Here is a 27,347-nt window from a genome sequence, read left to right on the forward strand (position 1 = left end):
ACAAAAAACATGATCTCAACCAGGAGACTGGGATGTAACAGAAACAAAAGTTGGTGAACATGTCTGAGTGCTCCACTGTGCTTCTATCTCCGGCTTTATATAGACTATAAGAAAGGCTGTTTTGATGTGATCCTCTCAGTCTTTAATCTGAGGTTGCTGAACAGGTGTATAGTGTGGTAGTGAATTTAGACCAGCTGCCTTTATCTCTTAATATTCATTGTTACAGCCATTCAGTCCCTCCTCTTGATCTCTTAATAAGTCACTCTTTTTATTGTTGGTTAACATTCACAGCTGAATAATGAAATGAACCAATGTCACAGTTTTCTGTTATACATACTTTAGCAGTTTTGAACAATGAATACAATAAGATTCGGTTTGCTTCCTACATCTTACGAGTTTGTATGCTCACTTCAGATCAGTACTGGCTACAATCAAGGATTTAAACCATGTAGCACTTGTTGCCAGAACTGACATTTTTGTAGTTATCCAGATGACTTCACCAAGAAAATAGCTAAGGACCATGTCAAGTGTGTGCGTGTGTCCATAGTATAGAAGAGTCATTATCAAAGCCCCTTCAGCTCCAAACACACACATCCATCTGCTGCAGCGCTCCACGCCCGCCTGTGGTTTGGCATCAGGCCCGGCCTTCCAACTTCCTTACAGTGGGATCAACGGCAGGTGGAAGCACTTTGAACTTTGCTGCAGGTGGAACATCTTTGAACCTTCACACAGTCTTGCCTACTGAAAGAGCTCGTCTCTACGATATGTTCACGCACGCGTCAGAAAACAACTTTTTAAAGGAGTTCTTAGATAAATAATACTGGCCATTGAACATAATATCATCCTGGTTTGGCACTAACTCTACACTTTCCACAATGTTCATTTGCCTTACCCCCTAACATAAAGTAACCCATTTGGACTGGATTGATGTCTCTAGTGGAGGTGGGGTGATTTGAAACATCACCTGCTTTGTTCAGTGATTTAATGGCATAGCGAGTGCATATGTGGGTCATTTTTCACCCCCAGCCCAGTAACAACTTTGTTTTTCTGTGAACTGGCTGCTCCTCCTGTCATTTATGTGTATTTTAAAAGGGACATATCATGCTCATCTTCAGGTTCATACTTGTATTTTGGGTTTCTACTAGAACATGTTTACATGCTTTAATGTTAAAAAAACACATTATTTTTCTCATACTGACTGTCTGAATATACCTGTATTCACCCTCTATCAGAAACGCTCAGTTTTTGCGCATTTCAACGGAATGGCAACAGAATTGTGTTGCTAGGAAACAGCTTGTGTCCGTGTTTACTTCCTGTCAGTTGATGATATTCACATACACTGTGACAGGAAATAAACTGGGACACATTTAGAATATGTACGTTTAAAACTGTGAAATTGTCTAAATATTGTAGATTTGTGACATCACAAATGTACAGAAATCCTGACCGCTTGTTTCAAATGCACAGTTTCTGAATACGGGCTGTGTGTATTACTCCATGGATTGAGCATTTTGATACTTTCACAGTATTTAAATAGCACTTAAACCTGCTTTATAATATAAAAGACAGGAAAATCTCACTTTTTACAATATGGGACCTTTAAAGTGGATCTCTGATTTCTGCCTTTCTACTTTTTCATCAGCTCAGTGTGAACTTTTACGTTTGGGGAGGCTTTGTCTTTATCTTTTGTCTTTGTCCTCCTGAATGTCCATGTCAGTTTCCTCTGTCTATCTATAGTACCCATTTATATCATATATAAGACTACAATGTGCTACCTAATATGATAATATTACAGGCAACATTTACAAAAGGATTACAGAAACTTCTGAGGACTGAAATGTATATTTCACTCACTGCACCATCCCAGCAAAGATTTGCTTCATATAGTAGACCTACTAAAGTTGTTCAGCTGGACATGTGGCAACTGTTGGATAATGTAAGAGTTTGTCCAAATTTAATAAAATTAGTATGTATTTCATTTAGTTCGCTCGATAATGTAATGAACTGGGACTGGGTTTGTTACTTTATAACTGATGGAACAGGCGACAGATGGATCTTTTTGCTGGTTTATTGGGAAAAACAGTTAAAAAAGGTAACTTTACAAATAGAACATGGGCAAATACGCTTTAAAAACAGCTGGCGGTACCGTGAGGTGGTTGGCTTATTATTAACACGGTGTGTTTCTGTGTAAAGTTACGGCAGATGCGTCTCTCATTCAGCAGCCTTGTCATGTTCGTTTAAAGTTACACTACGTTGTCCCTCACCGTCCCGTCATCTACCGCTTTTCTCCCACACCTCAAAGTCTGGCCACACATCTGTGTTGTTCTCGTGCGTCGTTCACCTCCGGTGTGTCTGAAAACATTCCTGCTTCCGTCGCTCCGTTTGTTTATGAGCCACGCTGACCTGTGACAGTTGCATCACGACTGTGCGCCCTCATTTGCAACCGAATACATTTGTCCCGCCCGCAGTTGTTAGTGACCCCGTGCGTGTCATTCACATCGAAATCGACCCAGGTCTGACCCACCTCTCGACCTGGGTCACGAAGCTGAGTTAGTCAACGCGGGTTAACCCTTTCAGAGGAACAGTCAACACTGCTTCAACCCTGGTTGAGTCCTCGGTGTGAAAGGGGTATAATACAGCCTGTCAGAACACTCTCAGGGCGTATTCACACCTGCCTTGTTTAGTTTGGTTGAATGGAACCTCGGAGCGTTTACCCTCTTGGTGCGGTTCGTTTGGGCAGGTGTGAACACAGCAAGCGCACCAAAACAAAACGAACCGCGGTACGGTTTGGTACGCATCGTTTGTGGTGAGAACATGATCCGACCTCGATCTCGATATTTTCGGCCAATGAGCGCGTCACAGTTTAGGAGGGTTAACTCACGCCTCCTCCTCTGTCCTCCGTATGTCTTGATATGCACCTTCGGCGACTCCAGTGCATCAATCCAATGTTTTCCAGTCGCAGCCGTGACAAACTGCATCGTTGCCTTGAGTGAAAAATTGCCACGAGGTAAAAAAAAGATGACCAGGGCCAAGATCAAGCCGCGTAGTCGTCCCTCCATTGTTGTGTTCTGGAAGTCTGCTCTTCTTTGTTTACTTCCGGGAGTGTTTCCAGCATGGAATATTGTAAAAAGTGAGATTTTCGTGTCTTTTATATTTTAAAGCAGGTTTAAGTGCTGTATAAATACTATTAAACTATCAAAACGCTCAATATACAGTGAAACACACACAGCCGTATTCAGAAATTGTGCGTTTGAAACAAGCCGTCAGGATTTCTGTCGATTTGTGATGTCACAAATATACAATATTTAGACCATTATGCTGTTTTAAACGTAAACATTCTAAATGTGTCCCAGTTTATTTCCTGTTGCAGTGTATGTAAATGACATCAGCTGACAGGAAGTAAACATGGAACCAAACTGTTGCCTAGCAACGCAATTCCGTTGCAATTCCATTGAAATTAGCTAAAACAGAGCGTTTCAGACAGAGGGTAAATACAGGTATATTCAGACAGACAGTACGAGGAAAATATAGGGTTTTTTGAACATTACAGCATGTAAACATGTTGTAGTAGAAACATTAAATACAAGTATGAACCTGAAAATGAGCACGATATGGGACCTTTAACTTATCCTTTTTTTATATATATATATATATTTGGCTCCTACAGCCCCATTCACTCTTTTGTACTTTTACATACTTTAAGTGACATTTTGAATCCAGGACTTTTACTTGAAACAGAGTATTTCTACACGGTGGTATCACTACTTTTACTGAAGTACTGTAAAAGATCTGAGTACTGTATACAAATATGATAACAAAAACAAAAAAACATACTGATCCCTTGTGGGCAGGTTTGAACTCCATCATACAGTATCGTAGCAGAGATGGAAGGCTGTGATTGGCCGATACCCGATGTTTAGTAACAGGGCAATCCAAGGCAAAGCGACTTGCAGTCCAGGCCTAGTCATAACTAAGTAAAGAAATGACAGCATCAATGAAGAGAGACAGTAGAGAGACATAAAGGCACAGAGAGAGGAGTTGTCTGTCTCTCCCACAGATGAAAGACGGTCAGCGACAAGGAGGAGGAGAAGTCTTTTCTTTTGCTGATGAAAACAAGAATCAGCGGGGCTGAAGGTAAAGAGGGCTTTCGTATGGCGGCGGGTTATGTTCAAAAGACACACCTGTTGTTTGGCCTGTCGCAGTCTATCCATCCGTCCCTGTCTGTCTGACTTGTCAGTCTGTCTCACCACACACAGACGCAACAAGCAAAAACTTCAAACAGACCACCACACCCACTAAAACACACACACACACACACACACACACACACACACACACAGAGAGAGTATCTAAGCACAGAAAGCAACTGGTGTAGCACGTGAAGTGAGGTGAGGCTCCAGTTGAGGTATTCTGGAAAAACAAACACTAAAACTAAAAGAATATTCCACGTAATATTACAATATCTATCATATACTCATCACCTGTATGCTTAAAAGGTGGCCTTGCTTTAACTTTTCCCTTTGCTAATGAGTATTAGGGCCACAGTTTTACTTACTTACTTAGGCCTTTAAATTCTCTAAGGAACATAGGCCATCGATGAAACCCCTCCATCTTCTCCGGTCTTGTGCCCTCCGATCTAGTTGTTGCCATGACAGCCCTTCCTTCTTCATCTCCTGTTCTGTGGTTCTTCTCCAGGTGGTTCTAGGACGTCCTCTCTTCCTCTTTCCTTGTGGGTTCCATGTTAGAGCCTGCTTTGTGATTGATTGATTTTGTCTTCTGAGTGTGTGACCTATCCATTTCCATTTTCTCCTCTTGATTTGAATTTCTATTGTTTCCTGCTTGGTGCGTTTCCATAGGTTGGCATTTGAGATGGTGTTGGGCCAGTAGATTCCCAGGAGGCGTCGGAGGTTGCGGTTAATGAATGTCTGTAATTTGTTCAGTATGTTGGTGGTTGTCTTCCATGTTTCGGATTAGTAGAGTAGAATGGATTTGCCATTTGAATTAAAGATCTGTAGTTTGGTCTTGAGTGATAGGTTTTTTGTTTTCCAGATTTTGTTTAAGATGTTGAATGTTGTCCTTGCTTTTCCGATTCTGGCTTTGACATCCTCCTCCGTACCTCCATCCACAGTAACTATGCTCCCAAGGTATGTAAAGCTGGCTACTTCCTCTAGCTGCTTTTGATCCGTGATTATTGGCTAATGTTCTTGTTGTTGATTCTCATTAACTTGGTTTTTGATGAGTTGATTTTGAGGCCAAGGGAGGCAGCAGTTATCTCTAGTTTGTGTGATTTTCCTTGCATCTGTTGGTAGGTGTGTACCAGTAGAGCCAGATCATCAGCAACATCCAGTTCTTCTAGCTGTTCAGTCAGGTTCCACTGTATGCCGGTTTGGTTATTGCTCGTTACATGTTCCATAGTCCAGTCTATGCAGAGGAGGAAGAGGAAGGGAGAGAGCAAGCATCCCTGCCGCACCCCAGTCAGGACTTCAAAGGCCTCTGATGCATCATGATGCATTAGAGGGCCACAGTTTTTGACAAGAATAAAATTTAAATAATTCTTGAATGAAGTTTTAATATTTCAAAATGAAAGTGGGAAATTTTAGAGAAAAAACGTTCTACAATTACAATACATTAATACATTACAATACCATCATAATAACAAGGTGAGAGCAGTCATGACTGAAGTTGGAGGGTTTTACCAATGGGCACTCTATTATTAGAGATTTTAGGATACTGAAATGAAGTATAACCAGTTACATGTTACTGTCACATAACCGGACGTGTTTTGAAACAACGGCTGGAGCACAGAAGTGACTTTGTCAACCAGATGGACCAGATGGACCAGATGGAGTAGACAGCTGAAGAAAAAAAGTACAGAGAACAAAACATAACATCTGACATTCATAACCTTTATTTAACTAGGAAGTCACATTGAGATTAAAACCTCTTTTACAAGTGAGACCTATAGCCAAGACAAGGTCAAATAGCAACACAAAAAGACAACATTGAATCACGACAGCAACAACAGGGTACGACAAAATACATTACATCATTATACAGTGCATTAACAGGGCAGCATGATGGTCATGTGTTTGCTATTAAATTGAAACAACTGAAGCTGTGACCACTTCCTTTATTCTATGTTTAAAATCATTTAAAGAGATAAGGGTCTCAAGTTTAAGCTTGGCCTGCAGATCATTCCAGGACCAGGACCAGGATCGTAGTGGAACAGGCTGGTTTTGCCAGCTTCTGTACTGATAGAAGGAACTTTAAACTGAAGCCATTTATGGGACCTTAGATTATAACTGTTTTGGAGAATTACAAACTTCTGGTTTAAGTAAGTAGGAAGTTTGCCAGAGATGATTTTATGGACTAAAATGTACCAGTGTTGTAACCTCCACAGAGTGGGGGATGACCATCCTACCATGCTGTATAAGGTACAATGATGGGTCCTGAAGCCAGAACTAGTGACATACTTCAGGGCTGAGTGATACAGGGGGGTCAAGTTTTGACAAGGTGGACGGTGAGGCAAACCTGTAAATAGTATCGCCAAAATCAATCTGAATCAAGAAAAGGCCAGCAACAAAGCTAATATCAATCTTTTTTTGATGGTCATTTATAATTGTTTTTGGGAGGCTCCGACAATGTTGTCCTGTTGACATTTTTGCAGGACGACTCAGAATTATCATGTGCATGTGACCTTTATTTTTGGTTGCCATTGCCCAACGTGTTCAAGAATTGTGACAATTTTTCCAGATGGATAATCCCTGTAAGACTGTGGCAACCAATTACAGAAAACAGAAGGAAATAGAAAATGTTTTCAGGCTCATTCAAATACAGTATGTGCTAAATCTGATTTAAAAAAATTGCACCATATTTGTAGTGAGGGTGAAACAAGACCAAACGTCTGCAGCCATCGCAACAATGGAGGCTCAGCAGGGCTTTGAGTCAAATGCTAACATCGGCATGCTAACAGGCTCACAATGACAATGCTAACATGCTGATGTTTAGCAGATCATATTTACCGTGACTTAGCATATCAGCATGCTAACATTTGTTATTTACAACTAAATACAAAATACAGCTGTCATTAGTGTCATTCGTTTTGTATTGAACAAATTTAAACTTTGACCTGATGGTGGTGCTAGAAGAAATGTCAAATTATCACAGTGATCCTGTGGGAGACGTGAATATCTGTATCAAACTGAAAGTAAAATGTCGACCTGATGATGGCACTAGATGAAAAATCCAGAGGATCACCAAAGTTATTCTGTCATCCTGAGGCTAAAATGAACATGAGACATTTCATTGAAAGCCGCAACTGTCCTGCTGGTGGCACTTGGGGAAAAGTCAGGGAAGTTAGTAGGCTTCATCAAAGTTAACCTTTGTGAAAAAAAAATCATCAATCCATTCAACAGTTTTCAATATATTTTAGTCTGATATATTTCATGGTTGGGAATCCAGTGATGGCTGCCACGTGTTACGGCCTCCAGGTAAAGCTTCTCATTAGCATGTAAAAAGAAATGTCCTTCTGCGGTCCCCTACCAGGCAAAATGTAGAGTTAGCAGTGGCAAGGACTGAATTTCAGAGGGAATAGGGCTGGACTCAGCGCTTGTGGCTCCGGAGCCACATGCGGCTCTTTAGCTCCTCTCTAGTGGCTCCCTGTGGATTTTTAAAAATGGAAATGAATAACTATTTTTTGTTTACATTTTCATTTTTATTTATCATTGTTGTAGGTCTATGGTACGACGGAGTATTAGGGCCACATTGAGGAGAAAAAGAAAAAAACGGAGATTTCGAGAATAAAGTCATTTTACGAGAATAAAGTCAAAGGTTTACGAAAAAAAAAGTTGTTTTATTATTTATATAATAAGTATTAATTTTTACGCCTTTTTTCTCCTAAAGTTATGACTTTATTCTCTTAATATTCCGGCTTTTTTTCTCGTAATATTATGACTTTATTCTGGAAATCTCCGATTTCTTTTCCCTCAGTGTGGCCCTAATACTCCGTAGTACATTTGCACATTGGCCCTCACTGCATTAGATTTATATATTATATAATTAGACTATAAGCTGCGTTACCTTCATCACAATGCTCAAATGTTTTGCGGCTCCAGACAGATTTCTTTTTTTTTTGTTTTTGCCTAAAATGGCTCTTTTGATAGTAAAGGTTGCTGACCCCTGGAATAGGGCAAGAAGAATTCCAGGAGAAAAAAGACAGACAAACGGGGCTAAAAACATAACCTCCCTACTTGGTTAACAGCTTTTCCTTCACCAGCTTCTCAAAGCTGTCGATGGAAGCTTCGCTGGTATCAAAGACATATACCATCATCAAGACACATCAAGATACAGATACTGCTCTTGCCTTTTTTTTGTGTGTGTCACAGTCTGTTACAATCATCAAAATAAAGAACCATGTGACATGTGAATTTCTGTCTTGTCACTAACTACAAGTTAAACAAGAAAATAGAAAAGGAAGGAGGCGAGGTTCGATGTGAGCGGCACGAGATCAGAAGTGTTTGATGGTCATACAGTGTCATGTAAGTTACAGGCACTCCCTGCTGCTTCACTAATTGAAACCCTGCAAACCACCCTGCCTGCTGTCTGAACTGTCCCACTGTGCACTTGGTGGCGAGAGCAGACTTCCGGGATAAGACCTCAGCCAAGCCCATCACTATACACGGCCTCTCATTTTCCATTAATTAATGCTCCTTCACGCAGAAACTTCTGTTATTTACCAGCATCTTTGTCCATCACTAGCTTTGGATGTAATACGATTTCACTCACCAGTTGCTAAGTGGTGGGATGCTGAAGCACTGGAGGAAAGAGCAGCAGCTCGAGCAGTCACATGATCAGACAGATTTTAGACATTCCCCCAATTTAGCCCATTAATCCGAGCCACGTCTTTGGAAGTAAAACCAAAAGTGAACGCTACCAAGATGTTCTTGTTCAACGGCCCATGGCCCAACTTTGCACGAAACTTTATCAGTCTTCGACACAAAGTGGGTGTGATTGTTGGATTGATGGAGGAGGTTTGAGACTAATCCTTGCCAGATGTTGAAAAGGTGTAAATGCATTCGTCTCTCCAGCTGTGTAATTACGGGAGCGTCAATCTATGTCGCTCTATGTGGCCTTAGTTATGGTGGGAGCAATGGAGGAAGTCAGGTGACCTTGTGTAAAGATCGATAAAGTCTTCATAGGGAGGAGGCCGGGGTGGATGGTTGCGTCCAAAAACACACGACTTCACTCAGGAATCCACTGTTCATGTCCCTGTGTGAAACCAAATTCAGGTGACTAATTTTAAGTTACATAACGTTACTAGGTTGCTTATATAACTATTAACTATTTTAACCCAAACCAGGATCTTTGCCTAAAATTAACCAAGGTTTTTCCACTGAAAACGGAAGTTTATTTTGAAAAGTCAGTGTATGCATGTGAGGGATAACACCTACTATGCCTAGAGGGTCATGGTTTGAAGTGTAGGGCCAGTAAGCAGCGTGTGGAAATATCAACTCACTGGCCTGATGTTCGTCTGAAAAAACGCTCCTGTATTTCTACACATCACATCCCTGATCAGTTCAACCACTGACTGATCTGTGTGGGTGAGGGAGCAACCTTTGTCTCGCTCATAGCTACCTCCGCCAAGGCCTAGGAAGGAGGTTATGTTTTCACCGGCATTCGTTTGTTGTTTGTTTGTTTGTTTGTCCGTTAGCAGGATTACTCCAAAGGTCTGCAATGGATTTTAATGAAATATTTTGGAGGGGTGGGGTTTGGCACAATTAACAATCCATTCGATTTTGGTGGCGATCCGGATCATGGTCCGGATTCAGGAATTTTTTAAGGATTCCGATCAGCCAGAACATTAAGACCTCTGGGTATAACACATGTGCAGTGTAACTGATGAGTTTTTCAAATGAGTTTCAAAGAGGCAGCACATTCCCAAAAGGAAAAAGGACTGAGATGTCTAAAATCAAGATATCTAACATGGAACAAGAAGTTGTCAAGAAGGACATGCACGTCCACACAAACCAGTGTCATGCGCACACACAAACACACTCTCCTGTACAAACAGCATAACCTGTATGGAAGTATATTGACTACAAAAGATTTGAGAGAGTACAAAGTCAAACTGAGAGCAGACCTTCAGCCTGGAAGTGCAGGTTCATCCTTATAGACCCTTCCTTCGACTGTCAAAATAAAAGCTGGGACATGGGCATTTTTCTTTACCCACCAGATGGAGACAAGGATCAGTATTTGGTGTCTATATTATTTTAAAAATCAAAATGTATCGACACAAAATGTCTAAAATTACAATCAATTTGTTGGCAAATGATGACAGGAAATGAAACATGTATGTGTTTGGCACTTGTAGTACCCAAATATATTAGCAAAATCACCTTGCGCACGGTGGTGCAGTGGTTAGCACTGGAGCCTCACAGCTAGAGGGTTGCAGGTTCAAATCTGGCTTGGGGCCCTTCTGTGTGGAGTTTGCATGTTCTCCCCGTGTTAGCGTGGGTTTTCTCCGGGTACTCCGGTTTCCTCCCACAGTCCAAAGACATGCAGGTTAGGTTAATTGTTGACTCTAAATTGCCCGTAGGTGTGAATGGTTGTCTGTCTCTATGTGTCAGCTCTGTGATGGACTGGCGACCTGTCCAGGGTGTACCCCGCCTTCGCCCAATGTCGGCTGGGATCGGCTCCAGCCCCCCCGCGACCCCTAACGGGATAAGCGGTTGCAGATGGATGGACCTTGCGTAAAATCTGATTTGAGCAATTTAGCAAGCAAGCCACCATGTTGGAGACAATAATGTCTCTAGTGGTGATATAAGAAAAAAAACATTTTTATTTTGTGACGGTAGTTTTGGTATGCTAATGTTGAGCTGCTGGCTAGCAGAAGCTATACCGGCAAATTACACGTCAACAAACGCTATAACTTGGTCTTTAGAATAAAGTAGTGCTTTGGGCGTTTACTTTCTTAGTGACCCTGTCTTTGAACGGTCTGAATGAGACAGCAGAGGAGGAGAGACAGGTGATCAGAGAGGGGAGAGGATGGGAGATGTGGAGACAGAGACATGTGATCAGAGAGGGGAGAGGACAGGAGATGGGGAGACAGAGACAGGTGATCAGAGAGAGGAGAGGACGGGAGATGTGGAGACAGAGACAGGTGATCAGAGAGGGGAGAGGACGGGAGATGGGGAGACAGAGACATGTGATCAGAGAGGGGAGAGGATGGGAGATGGGGAGACAGAGACAGGTGATCAGAGAGGGGAGAGGACGGGAGATGTGGAAACAGAGACAGGTGATCAGAGAGGGGAGAGGACGGGAGATGGAGAGACAGGGACAGGTGATCAGAGAGGGGAGAGGACGGGAGATGTGGATACAGTCAGCTGCAGCTGGACTCCATGCCTGTCGGAGGACTCTTTCAGTGCCACTAGCCAGCGCTGCAGTAACGTTACTGATCTCTGTTTCAGCAGCAGTTTATGAGATGGACTGTTTTGTTTTTGATTTTAACATTGTTACATTGTTGTCTTCTGTCCCATGTCTCCTTAGTCTCCGCCTTTCACGGTCTCTACCGTTGTTTCTGTGTAACTCAGCCGAGCCAACCATTCTGGTGACATCACAGGCTAGAGTACTGCAACATGGCGGCGCTCTTGCCACGAAAGTTTCTTCTTCTTTTTTTCTTCTCTATTAGAAACACGTTCTAATAGAGAAGGGGCAACCACATCACAGACAGGCGCACACACACACACAAAGCCAGGATAACACAGAGGGATTAGCAGCATACAAGCTTGAGTGAATACCTCGATGCTGGTTCCTCTTCAATTTGGATCCACTGGCGATCAAATGGAGATCTATAGATTCATGTTAAATCCCAGGGGTGTCATTAAAGCTTTATTCTCACACTTTGTTAAACACTAAATGAAAGGCCGGGTACACAAGGGGAAGACTGGATTTACAGTTCCATCAACATTTCTCGGAGGCGAAAATCATCTGGTTGGTTAAAGTGGCAATATACAAGTTTTCAACTAAATATACAGTGTATGTTCTTATTCAATTGGAAAGGCAAAGCATGCGTATATTCAATTTAGTATGTAGCTTTATTAATATATTATCATTTTATATGCTCGTGTGAATAAACCTCAAACTAAATGATCAAAGAAATCCCAATTTGGACCTTTACAGCTAAAAACAAAAACATTTCAAAAGAGGGGCAGCCTGACTCACCAAGTCTACTTTTTCCATGGGTACTTTTTGCTGCTCTTGACTGATTCAAGCAGTCCTTTGTCCTTTTGCACTGCCAGAAGACCTTACATGACAAGTCACAGTTCACAGATATCTGAAGTTCATTTTTTGATCAGCTCTGATCTGCATCGGTTTCTAGAATCAACGATTTAATGATCATTAGACACAAGACAGTCCTGAACATGTCGATAAATTGGCTATGAAGTGGCTGTAGATCTTAATAATGAGTGACTCAATATCTAGAGACAGCTGATCGCAGGCGTGCTTGCAGGTGTTATAAGCCATGTGAGCTGGACAATTAGCTTTCAGAATGCGATTGTTGGCACTCGTCAATAATAGAGTGGTGTTTTCCGAAGTTGACATTGGCATTATCTGCTGCATATGTTGTGATGTGTCTAATATCCAGTTCATCAGAGCTTGATGTATGCCATTTGCAGTTCTATCACTGTCTTCATAAAAGTCAAGTAGCACTGCACTCCGTCAGACAGAGAAATATCTCACACACACTGGAAACGTTTTTCTATTTCCCTTGTTTGAGGCATCGACTGACACCTTCAGTCGTGGACGGATCATCCAAAATACCCCGCACAGTTTTTGGTCCTAAAACATTCATTGTAATCATCTCAGCCTTTGTTCTTCCCAACTTCGTTAAGAAAACACTACATGGTTGGGCTTAAAATTACTATGTTTTTACAGTGCAAATGTGACTTGAGGTTGTGAACGGGGGACATGAGCGAATTGTAAAGTGAAAGTGAAACCCAACGCACGGGACATGAACAGCGGTCTCCTGGATAAAAATTAATAATATTCAGGTCGGCAGGACTACTAGGCTGAAATTATTACATTGAGACTGAGACCGACCTGCCAGCCCAATAATAGAAATAAATAAATAACTGTCTAACTAATTGAAAGTTAGGGCAAAAAGATGGGTTTTGAGTTTGGATTTAAAGACTCAGATTCAGACTGTCTGATGTCCATAGGGAGGTTATTCCAGAGGAAATGGGCTCGATAACAAAAGGCCCTTTGGCCTGCTGTTGTATCAGATCTAGGATCTGTAAGACTGTCGTCTGCTGATCAGAGTAGAATAGCAGTCACTACGGTACAAGGGAGGTCCCATATGGGACAAACCAATTTAGCCCAATATTTGGGACATTCTGCCTAATACGGGACATTTGGCAACCCTATTTGCCTCCTCTGTCAACGTGGCTCTTTTTCTCTTACAGTTTCCACCATTTTTAGTTTTTGGTCAGATAGACCATAAATCAGGGGATGCTTTAGGGCAGGGCTACCTTGTGATTGACAGGTCGCTACCACGGCGTTGTCCAGTCTGGGAGCTGTCTGTGTTTTCATCATAGAACTTTAACCCTTTCACAGTGTGTTTTCAGTTCATGAAGGTTAATTGTAACATTTTGGTCACCTAAAAAATGTCTTATTCAGCGGTCGGTTGTTCTTAGCTCCACCCTCTCTTGTCACTTCTGGTTGCAAATAACCAAGATGGCGACAGCCAAAAACCAGGGATGTATAAAGAGAACTGGATACAGCGTCGGAGGCGGGGCCCCGTTCATTCCTATGAAAGTTGCTCAGTGGCGCATGAAGCCTAAATGGCTCAACTTCCGTCTAGAAAAGTACCCGGATCTTGGGCATATGGAACATGCGCAGTAGCGTCAGCTCGGTCACATGACTCGGTTCACGGGGTCCCAACGTCACACCGTCGTCATGGCTTGCGCTCCAGCCTCGGTCTGGGTCTCACTCCCAGAGGAAGGGAAATAACTCTGGATTCGGCTATTAGTGTGTTTTACAACTTTAAAAACTTAATTTTTTAAATAAGGACTATTAGAGTGTTCGTACTGGGGAGTTGATTCACCTAAAAAAAATGATCCTTTGAGTTACAGACGTCTCTTTCCCAATGTAAGTCAATGGGGAAAAGTCTTTTTGGGCCCAATGCATCACGTGACTGACACAGAAGTTGCAGTACCGCCATTTGGCCACTACGGAAGTTGGGATCAACGACCGGCGCAAAAACCACAATGGCGATTGCCAAAATGCTGAACTCGAGGCTTCACAATGGCAGTCCACCAACTCATGGGTGATGCTAGGGACTACGTCCACTTCTTCTGGGCTAAACAGTCTGTGGATTGGACTCTTTACATATACACGCACTATATGTAAAATAAAATAACGGGGTTGAATTCTAATGATGGTGCAACACGCGAACAAAAGCGCAGGGTACCAGTTAAGACTTAGATGTGAGTGTGAGTGTGTCCGCGTGCCCGCGGTTGTTGATTTTCCGCTGTGTGGCCCAATGGAAGAGTAGAGCTTCTAAGAGTTTCACAGAGGGCAAAGGAAGAGAAAAGGACTGGAGGGAACCCCACACACAAATGCACACGTTGCACTTTGAAACCGATGTTAGCCGGGCTTGCCACTGTGAATTGCCTCAGGCCTTAAATAGTCTCTCCCCCCCCCTAATCACATACACACAGGGCAGTTTAGGCTGTGTCTGGTCAGTCTAATCACCCAGAGGAAGTAGTCAGGAAGATCTGGTGCACATAGCTTCTCTGTGAAAGCAATGATTGGCCTGGACACACACACACACACACACACACACACAGTAGCATGGCAATGCCTTTGACCTGGTTCCCTGTATTTAGACCCTTTGATTTCCTGACTCCACTTATTGTTCTGGTCCCAACCATGTCAACCATTCATGTCCCACCCTACGCCTGCTTTACTCCTTTACTCCCCCCTTTTTTTCAGATACCTGTACAGAGCGAGCGAGCTGGGGCCAAAGAGAGAGAGGGAAAGAGAGATGGAGAGAGTATGAATGACATACCGAACAGGGGGGGGTAGGTGGTGTGCTGCATTGACACATAAAACCAGTGTTTCTCAGCTGGAGGAGCGGTGCTGGAGGACTATTGCTGCAGCTAATGGAGAAGCTAGTGTGTGGTGCAAGGGACAAGGAGAGCTCCCTCCTCAGGGACAGGTAAGGTTACCTGGGTGGGGGGGATTCATGTACTTCCCTTCCTCCTGTTCCTGCCAGTAAACAGGAGAAATCACTGAACAGCTTTAGCTCCACTATTTAGCCTCTTCTCACCGGGTTTACACCTTTTAGTTTGTCTTGGGTGACGCATGCTTGGTGTGTTTTGGTTTTGTCTGTTTGCTCGTTTCCCTCCCTCCCTCTTGTCCTCTCTCTCCTTCTCACGACTCACCTGGTCATAATCTGCAATCAACCCTCCTGCCAGCCAGTCACCTGCAATCAGCACGCCTGCCCACTAGTCAAGCAAGCTCCTCTTCACTTCATAAACCCAGCTCCACCAGCCAGCCTCCGCCGGATCATTGTCATTCATGGTTTGTAAAATGTGCCAGGCTTCCAGCTCTTGCCAGTTTGTTTCCTGTTTATCTGTTTGCCGCTTGCTTGCCTCAACTAACTGCTTCTGGAGACCTTCCAGGATAAACCTACCTGCTGCTACATCTCATCCAGCCCACCAGTCAGATCTCTGGCTGCCCGCCTGCCAGCCCCCCATTCCTGAACCTCGCTTTCCCCTCACCGCCACCACCGCCGCCGCCACCGCCACCGCCACCGCCACCGCCACCGCCAGCCTGCAATATCAAAAACTCTTGTAATAAAATACTTACGTTTCAGAAACCCTGCCATTGAGTATGCCCACTCGAGCCCTTCTTCTAGCTCAGGGCTCAGCAACCTTTACTATCAAAAGAGCCATTTTAGGCAAAAACAAGGGGAAAAAAATCTGTCTCGAGCCACAAAACATTTGAACATTGTGATGAAGGTAACAGTTTATAGTCTAAGTATATAGTATATAAGTCTAATGCAGTGAGGGCCCGAGTGCAAATGTACTACAGAGTATTAGGGCCACATTGAGGGAAAAAAATCTGAGATTACCAGAATAAAGTCATAACTTTACGAGAAACAAATTGTGACATTACGAGAATAAAGTCATAACTTAACGAGAAAAAAAAATCTTAATATTACGAGAATAAAGTCATATCTTAACGGAAAAAAGTCGTAATATTACGAGAATAAAGTCATAACTTAACGAGAAAAAAATTCGTAATATTGTGAGAATAAAGTCAGAACTTTACGAGAAAAAAAGAAAATAGCACGTAAAATTACTACTTTATAATAGTATGACTTTATTTTCATAATATTACGACGTTTTTGTTCTCATAAACCTATAACTTTATTCTCGTAATATGACTTTATTCTCGAAATCTCAGATTTATTTTTTTCCCTCAATGTGGCCCTAATACTCCGTCGTACCGTCGTTCCATAGACCTACAACAATGATAACTAAAAATTAAAATGTAAACAAAAAACAGTTATTCATTTCCACAGGGAGCCACTGGAGAGGGGCTAAAGAGCCGCATGTGGCTCCTGAGCCGCAGGTTGCTGACCCCTGGTCTAGCTGAATACATGACTGACATGAAAATAATTTACTCATACATCTTTTGAAACTTTTCAAATGTTATTTTGTATCTTGGCCCAGTGGACGTCACATTACTTGTGATTCTGAATGTGGCAACCGTGACAAAAAAAACTTCCTCACAGTTTGATGTTCATTTCCTGTTTTACTTTTGTGATAAAACCATTGAAATGTTAATCAGTGACTATAGCAAAAAATGTAATGCAACAGTAGTACACATAGAAAAGACTCTTAAAGTCAACAATAAAGCTTGCAAACATCTGGTAACATCTATGTGTCAGTAGCCACAATAAGCTACTGGCCATACCAAGTACAACTGTAGCAGCAAAATCCCTGAGTGCATGGGATTGAGAAAGTGTGTTTTGTAGATTCCAAATTAAACTTTTCACGTGTAAGACAAAGACTGTGTTATTTTTTTGTAGAAACGTAACAAAATTTGTTTCCAAAAGATGTGTGGAGTGTCACTACAGTACTACATTTTAAAATCATGCTCTAGGCTCAGACTTGTTTAAAGCTGAAGTAGACGAGATTGGAGCAAATATCCATCCATCCATCTTCAACCGCTTATCCGGGATCGGGTCGCGGGGGCAACAGCTCCAGCAGGGGACCCCAAACTTCCCTTTCCCGGGCCACATTAACCAGCTCTGACTGGGGGATCCCGAGGCGTTCCCAGGCCAGAGTAGAGATATAATCTCTCCATCTAGTCCTGGGTCTTCCCCGTGGTCTCCTCCCAGCTGGTCGTGCCTGGAACACCTCCCAAGGGAGGCGCCCAGGAGGCATCCGTGCTAGATGCCCGAACCACCTCAACTGGCTCCTTTCGACGCAAAGGAGCAAGGACTCTACTCCGAGTCCCTCACGGATGACTGAGCTTCTTACCCTATCTCTAAGGGAGACGCCAGCCACCCTCCTGAGGAAACCCATTTCGGCCGCTTGCACCCGCGACCTCGTTCTTTCGGTCATGACCCAACCCTCATGACCATAGGTGAGAGTAGGAACGAAGATTGAACGGTAGATCGAGAGCTTTGCCTTCCGGCTCAGCTCTCTTTTCGTCACAACGGTGCGGTAAAGCGAATGCAATACCGCCCCTGCTGCTCCGATTCTCCGACCAATCTCACGTTCCATCGTCCCCTCACTCGCGAACAAGACCCCGAGATACTTAAACTCCTTCACTTGGGGTAAGGACTCATTCCCTACCCGGAGTAGGCAAACCACCGGTTTCCTGCTGAGAACCATGGCCTCAGATTTAGAGGTGCTGATTCTCATCCCGACTGCGTCACACTCGGCTGCGAACCGATCCAGTGAGTGCTGGAGGTCGCAGACCGATGATGCCAACAGGACCACATCATCTGCAAAAAGCAGCGATGAGATCCTCAGCACACCGATCTGCAAACCCTCCTCCACCCGACTACGCCTCGATATCCTGTCCATGAATATCACGAACAGGATTGGTGACAAAGCGCAGCCCTGGCGGAGGCCAACCCCCACCGGAAACGAGTCCGACTTATTGCCGAGGATCCGAACACAGCTCTCGCTTTGGGCGTACAGGGATTGGATGGCCCTGAGAAGTGCCCCCCTCACCCCATACTCCCGCAGCACCCCCCACAGTATCTCCCGGGGGACCCGGTCATATGCCTTCTCCAAGTCCACAAAACACATGTAGACTGGATGGGCATACTCCCAGGCCCCCTCCAGGATCCTTGCGAGAGTGAAAAGCTGGTCCGTTGTTCCACGGCCAGGACGGAATCCGCATTGTTCCTCTTCGATCTGAGGTTCGACTATCGGCCGAATCGATAGTCAAATATGATTAAAAAAAAGTTATTTTTATAAAACGGTCGATATATCGTGACAGTAGCACATGAAACAGGTAACCTGAAAAAAATCATGTTCCTCTTTGTCCTCCGGTGCTCCTAACGGCATCTGCAAGATTTCACAGACCGAAGGAAATAAGCAGTAAGAGCTGATCTGAGGTCTGCTGTCCATCTGCTGTCTATGAGAGCCGGCTGTCAATCACTCACGAACTCCGACCAAACGGTCAAACTAGGCAGCACTGATCAAATATGAATCAATATTCTGTTACGTTAATGCCTATTTCTCTCCTCAAATGTTTTCAGAATCATCTTGTAGTGCACGGTTTAGCTGTAAAATGAGAAAGTTTTAGACACGGCCGCCATTGTTAAATCTGTTGAAGGAACGCCAAATTCCGGTCACATGACCGGAGCACAGCCAATAGGAACGTTCTCTCAATGAAATGACCTGTGATCGGTCAAAGTCTCCTGTCACAGGCTAGATTTTCTAAAGCCTGTAAACAGAGCCATGAGGAGGAGCAGAAGTCTAGTTTTCTCTCAGAACACTTGAATTGCAATATGCTGGAAGGTTATTATGGAATTTTTGCCCACTGATGCCAAAAATATACTGCCTACTGCTGCTTTAAAGCAGGAACACTTAAACAGCCGTAAGCTTAATAGCTTTAGGTGTCTTATCAAACAGGTCAAAGCGACTGTCATCCAAATGTGTCAAATGCAGATCAGGTTAAGGGGTGTTGGACTGTAATGTTTTATGTTTATTTGTTTCACACATATAAAACGACAATAAAATAAAATTCACATGAAAGAAATGTCAAATTCATCTGAGGGTGTGGTAGAAACCTATAATGCCTTATATAAGAAACCCCACCCAGAGGACATACAATAGGTAAAAATAACTATCATGACAGTGCTATTGCCAGTCTAAAACGTTCAAATAATCAGTGTGACCTCCTCAAAGTTTCCTGTCGGTATAAAGTCTGTAAACAGGAAGTGCCTTGTGTTTATTGGGGAATAATAGGCATTACAGTGTCACACCTTCTCACTGAGGTATGCAGCTCACCGAGCACACACAGACACACACACACACACACACACACACTGGTCTGCTTTTCATTAGAGAGCCCACCATGCTGCACGGTACGTGTAGACCTTGTTAACATGACTGTGGCTTCTGTCTACTAACAAATCTCTGTGATCATGATTCATCTTGAACCATACTCACCCAAAACACACACATTGTCAAGTCCTTCACCTCAGTGTGTATGGAGGGAAAAGCTCTCACACACTCAGTCAGAACAAAAGCAGTGGTTTTAAACCATCTGCCTTTCCAACAGTGATCACACCTGCAACCTCTTCTCTTGGCCTGAACCAAATGTGAACAGTTGCTGCTGGTGATTTTTTTGTCCCGTGACCTCGACTGGAATTTGGTTTAAGCAAACTTCATCTCACCAGATTGGACATTTTGAGATACTACTCTCGTTCAGAACGACTGAACGCCATTCGGTCGGCATTGGTCGATTATGTTCAGTAGCAGTCAGGGTGTGTGCCTGGGTTAGCCTGCCTTGGCCTGCCAAGGCTACAGTTTTTGTCCATCTTGTCTTTGTGTTCTGTCTTATACAGTGTATATGTTCAGTCAAAGTTGGCCTCTTGTAACCATGAAGATGATCTTAACCAAGTAGTTTCAGTTGCCTAAACGTGGAATTTTTTTTTTTTTGTTGTAGTGTAATTAGTTGTATGAAGTTGAAGTTGGTACAGTTGAAAACTTTGAAAAAGCTCATAAGTGGACCTTGTGTTGAGATTATTTTGTCAAAATACTATTCCCAAGGTAAAGACTGAACTTTGTAGCTCTTGCTCAACCTATGTTGTCATCGATGTATGAGGAATTTTGGTGGTATTCATGCAGCCCAGTATCTCTAAGAATTATGCCTGAGCCAGACTGGGCACATCAGCAGCGTGGGGCGTCCACACCGGCAGCGTTTCTTCTGCTGCTGCTGCTGCTGCTGCTGCTGCTGTCAGCCCTTTCTTTCTACATAGAGTTTGCCTTTCATGATGGCCATTTCATTTCATTATCAATGTCATTTATATTTATTTTAGACAGAAAAAGGTTAAGAAGTGTGTGCTCATTTGTAAAATAATAATAATAATCCACAATTACTAGTACTTTATTCATTCACGGAACCCTGCAAGTCACTGCATATTCCACAACACAACTCACGTGCAAACAGAGATTAAAGATGACATTTGGACATCATTATTGGACCAACGCAATGTCAATCTTGTATTCTGCTGGTTGTTGATTGGTCAGAAGCTAAGGGAGGTCATCCTCCCTTGGAATGCCATTTTACGTATTTTGGCCAATCATAGACGAGCATGGTAGGAGAGGTCCCGCCCTAAGAGAATAATAAATGATACTGAGATTTGGTAATGGTTTATTTCAACCAATTACTCTTTTTAATATTTTGATCTCCCTCTTGCCTCTCAAAAAATAGAGGAGCAACTTCCTGTGCTTCTATGGACCAGCCTCCACTGGTCTGAAGTTATTACTTTACTTTACTTTGGATTATGTCTACATTCCACTGGGCCCGTCCGTTGGAACAGGACCTGCATTTTCAGCTGTATTTGTTGGTGCTACACTATTTTGCTGCTAACACATCTCACAAAATGAGACATTTGCAGAGGGATCCACGTCGCTTCACCACTCTTCTTATGTTTTGCTTTCTGGTCCCTAATTTGACATCCTGCTATCTAACCTGACTACTTTGCTTTGTCAACTAATGTCAAGTGTCATTATACACAACAATGGCCCCCCTAGCTTAGAAAGCACAACTTCATTGAATGACAAACAACTCCCCAACTCCTGGCTTAGTTGTGAGGAACATGTTAGCTCCAGAGTTAAAGGTGAAGGAAGCACGAGTGACCTTTTCTTAACATTATAGCAAAGCCAATGCAACAAATGAAAATGATTACATTTCTATGTCTCATAGGTAACATTCATATTTCTGCTAACAACATGCAGATAAATCATGTGATCTTGTGAGTGCCTGACCACTGAGTCACAGACCTGCAGGAAGCAGATGATTTTATGAAGGAAACAGGGAGTATATGGATATGGTCCAATTCAAAAAGCACCAAAACCCCGTACTGCTCCAACCCTCCATGCGATTAGCTCTCGCTGAATTCAGATCACAAGTTTTCTCCCACGCCGCCTCCTTCCTCTCTGCACAGTCATTGTTCCTCCCTCTCCGCCCAGCTCCTTTTGAATCCCCCTCAACCTCACCATCGCTGGCCTCAAAACTCACTTACGTACCGCCTCCTCAACCTGTTTTCCCCTTACCCTCACCCACCACCACCCCCCATCAACCGCCCCTCCATCCCAGCAATCACAAAGTTAGGCTAGTAGTCTTTCAGTGTCGCAAAGCTGTAGCATCAAGGTGGATATGGTGTCGGATTATCGTCAGTCAGCCATCATAGCTACAGAATCAAACAGCTAGTTAAATCTGCAATGACACCTGACGCCCTTCTCATATCTTCGTTTAATTTCAACTTGAACTTAAATTAGTGTTATATTTTTCAAAAGAGATTAAAACTATTTTTGGAGATATTTGTGTCCTTGGGCCTCTGAGTGGCCGTTTCCCATGGCAACAGTTGAGTGACAGCATGCTAGAGGATGTGCCGTCATCTTCAGCGGTGCACCACCGACCACAGAACTTCATACTGTCTAGCCAACAAACGTTGGCTCGTACGGCATTCACTATTATGCTCTTTGGCTGTTCAGTTTGTATTCCACTCAGAAAGTGGAAGCAAGTTAGGCTAGCAAGTCAATGTGTTCATTCATGTTATTTCAATACCTGCTGAGTCATCGGCAGGTCCTACAGGATTATAATTTGTAATAATTATTAAATGTTGCAGCTGGTAAATGTGGAGCTCATTTAAATCTATTTATATATATATATATATATATATATATATATATACAGTATATATATATATACCTCGTCAAAATCTCTCACATCCTTAAACTGGCCCATTTTTTCTGCTTCCAACACAAAGTTCAAAGTTCAAAATGTTCACTTGCTGTCTAATATAACCCTCCCACTGCCAGGTGCCATTGTAACGAGATAATCAATGTTATTCACTTCACCTGTCAGTGGTCTTAATGTTATGGCTGATGGGTGTATATAGTATATAAACTGGGGAAAAAAAGTTTGGAAACTTGTGTTTGGTGGATTATTTCTCTGTTGTTACAATGCTAATGGTCATTGTATTTTACATCGTTGGAAAGCCTGTTTATTTACCTTCACAATGATGTCCAACTTGTAAGGATCATGCATTTGTGGGATGAGCAGCACAACTGATTATGTGGGTAGCGCCCAAGAACAATTTGCCAAAATGCTCTGCCAATGGTAAACAGTGTATTCTCAGTTTCCGAACTTTTTTTCCCCAGTTTATATATATATATATATATATTACTTGTTAATCTGAAAAGTAACGAGTAAAGCTGTCAGATAAATGGAGTGAAGTAAAAAGTAGCTACAACATTTGTCTGTGAGATGTAGCGGAGTAGAAGTAGTACTTCACGTTTAGCTAATGCTAGCTAGTTTAGCCAACATCACATATCAGGGAGTTGGCTTTAAATGGTTGCGTTGTTCTGTAAAGCAGCGGCTACTGTGTGCTGTTACCAGCACTTTATCTACTCAGGCTGCAGGTGATCAAACTTGACTCACGGCAAACTCTTGCATGCCACAGACAATCGTTCTCACAAACTCACTTTAGCCCGAGCATATCAAGTAGCCCCCAAACTTGACAAGAGTAACAATGCATGCTCGCTGCGAAAATAAAAACTCACATCCGGAGAAAAAGAATCTGGCAAACTGCTCGGAGAGAGACGGCACAGAGGCATTAACATAGCTGCAGCATGTCAGCTGAAAGACAACAGCAAACACGTCGCTCCCTCGAGGGCCTTCAAGACAGACGTCTGTCATCTGGAGAACTAGCTCACTGAGTGATAGCAGCCTCACTCCGACCTCTCAAGTGAACCTGGTGGAAAACACTCCCTGACTATATTCCTCATGTCATTCAGTCCTGTTGCTCTCCAAAGTGCGGCGCAATCTATGCTGCATCTAATTCATTTACACTCCCCTCAAATGGAGGCATGAATCTCTCTCAAGTGAAGAATTTGGGTAAAACCAGCTCATCCATCTTCCACTCACAGAAGCTTTTTCATGCAGCGCCCCCTGTGGAGCAGCCAGGGTTTGTCCTCAACAGTCCAAGGCAAATAAGACAACATTCAGTTTAAATGAGGTCCTTATAGCAGCTGCTTCATCACCGTCAGCTGGCGGGAGCATCCACCCATTCATCACACGCTCCCACTGTTTGGTACATACCGAGGAAAAGAGAGACGCGGGTTGTATGTGAGCATTTCTATGTGTTAGCATCAACTGTGAGTGCACGGGTCTGAGCAAGAAAGTAAGAAAATAATGCAACTAATATACTGCAGACAACATGATTAAAGCAATTATTATTTCCATTATTGATTAATCTCTCAGCTATTCTTCAATTAATCATTTAGTAGTCTATAAAATATCCGAAAGTAGCAAAACTCTTCAAATTGTGTGTTTTGTCAGACAAACTATTCAAAACCCAAAAATATTCAGGCTGGAAGCAGCAAATGTTTGCTATATAAATAACTTGCATGATTAATAACATTTTTTGTGAACAAACGATACAAGAAAGAAGAAATGTCTGCTCTTACTTGAGAGTTTTCCATCTTCAGGATTCCAAAAACTATTAATATCTAAAACTAACAATCTGAGAAGGGAGCATCAAACATACATAAAACTCGTTATACTATTTTAAAATGCTCTAAGAAAGTGCACCGGGAATGTGGTTACGTAGTTTAAAGAGTGGAGAGGAGAGGAGAGGTGGATGGGTCCAACAAACGCAAGGCTTTCCTGGAGTCCGCGGTTTATGTCCCATGCATTAAGTTTCACTTTCACTTTACAATCAGCTGTTAGTTTGTGCCCCGTGTTTGTACATACGTACGGTTTGAACATTGAGTTTCATTTTCACTGTACAAACGTAGAAATTTTGAGCCCAACCATGATGTTTTTTTTACCTAAACCTGTCTAAGTGGTTTTGTTGCCTTTTGCTTTTTGTTGAATTCACAACATTAATCACGTTTTGGGCGGCATGGTGGTGCAGTGGTTAGTACTGTCGCCTCACAGCAACAGGGTTCTGGGTTCTCCCCATGTTAGCGTCGGTTTGCTTCGGGTGCTCAGATTTCCTCCCACAGTCCAAAGACATACAGGTTAGGTTCATTGTTGACTCGTAGATGTGAATGTGAGTGTGAATGGTTGTCTGTCTCTATGTGTAAGCCCTGTGATAGTCTGGAGACCTGTCCAGGGTGTACCCCGCCATCACCCAATGTCAGCTGGGATCGGCTCCAGCCCCCCCACGAACCTAAATAGGATAAGCGGTTACAGATAATGGATGGAAGCACATGTTTACTGCAAACATAAGGTGACGCCAAGGGGTTTGACAAAGGTGCCGTGCCATCGTTCCGACGGACAATTATTCCGAAACCCTAATAGTCTGAAAAAAGTTCCTTCAGCCCGTTATCCCGAACAGAAGCACATGGCTAATTATTATGCAAAATGTCATCTGTCCTTCCCAGTCGTGATATTTTTTTCCTACCATGGCGAAGGTATGATCCACCCCGCTCTGCCTCTGGTTGGCTTACCCTGATATTCTTACACGAAACCTAACTAATCTCACTCCTCATGTCTAAACCTAAACAACCCAACCAATTATACAAGGCAATGAGACGGGAAGGGATGATGCCATTCTGCATAATAATTAGCCATGTGCTTCTGTTTGTTGCATGGAGGATGTGTATTTTCAGAGCAATAGGCTGTCAGAACAATGGGCGGTGAGTATGTAAATGGTGAGTATGTCACAAGTTGACACACTGGGATGAGAATGTGTTGGAATTATCTTTTTTTTTATTGCGGGACACGCACATACACAAACAGTAGTGCCAACTTGGAGACTTTTTCGTTGGACTTAGCGACTTTTCAGACCCATTTAGCGACTTCCTGTCCAGAGTTAACTGAGCAGCTCCTCCGGCGTCTCTCCCTCCCCTCTCTCCCTGTTCGCGCATACACATGCAGGAGTGAGTTACTATGGTTACGGGCATCGGTCTCGCAAGGTAATTTTGTCGAGGCTTAATCCTTAACGTTTTGAGCGTAGTCCTGAATATAATTTTTAATGAAAGACGATGTAAAGCTCGATAAAAAACGTAATGTGTTTGAATGGAAGATAGTCCTCGTAACACAACAGCCTGTCAAAATGAATGCAACCATCTAAATAGAGAACAATTCAAACCCGTTGACTTCAAGATGGGGTAACCGGAAATGCAAAAATGCGAACTCATTTCCGGGTTTTAGGACTCATTCCTGCAGCACTCGATTGCGACCGTTGTAAAGGGCTAACTTCCGTATAAACTAAACTGACTTATGGCAAGTCGCAGACTCACTGAAGTGAGGTTTAGCAGTGGAGTAGTATGATGTACGTTACGAAGCATAGAGAGCCAGAGTAAATGAGTAAAATACAACAACTGAATGCTTCAGCCACACTTGTCACAGCGTAGGAAAGCACATTGCTATCACCAGATTAGTGGGAACTTTGTTCGGCTCATTGTCTGTAATCAGTGTAGCATTAAAGGTCCCATATTGTAAAACGTGAGATTTTCAGGTCTTTTATATTATAAAGCAGGTGCTATAAAAATACTGTTAAACTATCAAAACACTCAATATATGGAGAAATACACACAGCCCGTATTCAGAAATTGTGCGTTTGAAACAAGCCGTTAGGATTTCTGTCCATTTGTGATGTCACAAATATACAATATTTAGACCATTACACGGTTTTGAACATAAACATTCTAAATGTATCCCAGTTTATTTCCTGTTGCAGTGGATGTTAATGACATCAGCTGATAGGAAGTAAACATGGACCCACACCATTGCCTAGAAACGCAATTCTGTTGAAATGCACTAAAACGGAATGTTTCAGACAGAGGGTAAATACAGGTATATTCAGGCATTCTAGTAGAAGCACAAAATACAAGCATGAACCTGAAAATGAGCACGATATGGGACCTTTAAAGTATCGTGGAATTAGCAAGCTAGCTTGCTTGGTTACAGAAAAGTAGCTGAGCCGCTGGGTCCCGCTGTCTCACTCCCTGCCCCCGAAGGGCAAGCTAACCTTGCAAACTAGCCGGCCATCCTTCTTCAGAGCTGCGTCCGCTCTGTTCAGAGCGATCTGCGACCATGTTTTACAGCCGTGTGTTGTCAACATAACAACTACTTAACAGTCGCCAATTTCTTTTGAAAAGTTACCACGAAAAACTGTTCAGTGTCCGTTCTACTCCTATTCTGTTTCTATGGTACTGATTGTGTGTGTGTGTGTGTGTGTGTGTGTGTGTGTGTGTGTGTGTGTGTGTGTGTGTGTGTGTGTGTGTGTGTGTGTGTGATCACAGCCATTGATGGCCTCTAGAGTTTCATCCTTCCACAATCATTTGCCTGTTGGAAGGTGCAGCCACTCTGCAGGCATCTGAAACCTGCAGCTAACAATCAAAGAGCTGTAGGAGTATAAGACAGACCTATCTGGTTACAGAGGGAGAGCGAGTGAAAGAGAGACAAAGAGTGACAGTGCGAGAACGAGAGAGAGAGAGAGTAGCGAGAAAGAGAAAGCGTGTAAGAAAAGAGAAAGGGGAGAAAAACATTACAGATTGTTATTTTTCATCCATCTTCTCCAGCTCTTTCAGCATTTGTCTGGTCACTCTCATTTCCTCTTTTCTGCATGA

The 27,347-nt window shown here is 42.9% G+C and overlaps 3 long non-coding RNA genes across 3 annotated transcripts in view; all 3 read left to right on the forward strand.

Moving 5' to 3' along the window:
• LOC141760622 (uncharacterized) overlaps window positions 1–27,347 on the forward strand; it is a 210,709-nt gene that overhangs the window by 24,990 nt on the left and 158,372 nt on the right. The gene's annotated exons all lie outside the window — the stretch shown is intronic.
• Window positions 14,950–15,792, forward strand: LOC141760625 (uncharacterized). Its single transcript, XR_012592411.1, has 3 exons — window positions 14,950–15,217; window positions 15,477–15,582; window positions 15,684–15,792. It is a non-coding gene; the product is annotated as an uncharacterized LOC141760625 (long non-coding RNA).
• LOC141760630 (uncharacterized) overlaps window positions 20,485–27,347 on the forward strand; it is a 55,015-nt gene continuing 48,152 nt past the window's right edge. The window contains exon 1 of the long non-coding RNA XR_012592413.1: window positions 20,485–20,585. This is a non-coding gene — a long non-coding RNA (uncharacterized LOC141760630). The remainder of the gene's footprint in view (window positions 20,586–27,347) is intronic.

This window comes from Sebastes fasciatus, chromosome 2 (genome assembly GCF_043250625.1).
Source record: "Sebastes fasciatus isolate fSebFas1 chromosome 2, fSebFas1.pri, whole genome shotgun sequence".
NCBI classification, from domain to species: Eukaryota; Metazoa; Chordata; class Actinopteri; order Perciformes; family Sebastidae; genus Sebastes; species Sebastes fasciatus.